The sequence below is a fragment of the Triticum dicoccoides genome, chromosome 6B (genome assembly GCF_002162155.2).
Source record: "Triticum dicoccoides isolate Atlit2015 ecotype Zavitan chromosome 6B, WEW_v2.0, whole genome shotgun sequence".
Taxonomy (NCBI): Eukaryota; Viridiplantae; Streptophyta; class Magnoliopsida; order Poales; family Poaceae; genus Triticum; species Triticum dicoccoides.
This window is the reverse complement of record NC_041391.1, coordinates 334,466,924-334,467,512: the sequence shown is the minus strand read 5'-3', so window position 1 is coordinate 334,467,512 and position 589 is coordinate 334,466,924.

Sequence of the window (589 nt, the reverse complement as noted above, 5' to 3'; positions counted from 1 at the left end):
GACGGCGTCGGGCGCCGAGCGAGGGAGAAGGGGATCGGGCTCCTCCCGATCCAGATCCAGCGCGAGGGGGTGGGAGAGAGCGAGTGGGGAGTGGGGGTGGTGGCCGTTAGGGTTTTGGGGGTTAAGGGGAGGGAGTGGGCCGGCCGGCTGGGCCGGTGGAGGCCAGCTGGGCCACTTGGCCTAGCAGGGGGGGGGGTCTTTCTTCCTTTTCTTTCTTTGTTGTTTTGTTTTTGTTTAGACCTCTTCTTTTTATTTATTTTCTTTTCTATCTTATTTCTAGTTTCTTTTAATCTTTAGTTTTTACAGAAATCGCCACTAGTATCTAAAGTAGTATTTATAAACAAACTGCTGTCACATCAATTCTCAACCCATAATAAAATATTTTAATATTTTATAAAATCCAATAGGTATTTGTTTAATTGTTTTCACTACTGTTTTAATTAGTTTAGAGCCCTTAAACATTTTATCAAGGTTTGGTTTCTCCATCGTATTTACACATGATTTATCCGACCCACCTTGAACATTTTGGTTTCGTTGTTTGAAAACTTTTATTATTTGCCTTTAATTGAATTTTGAATTTGAAACGGTT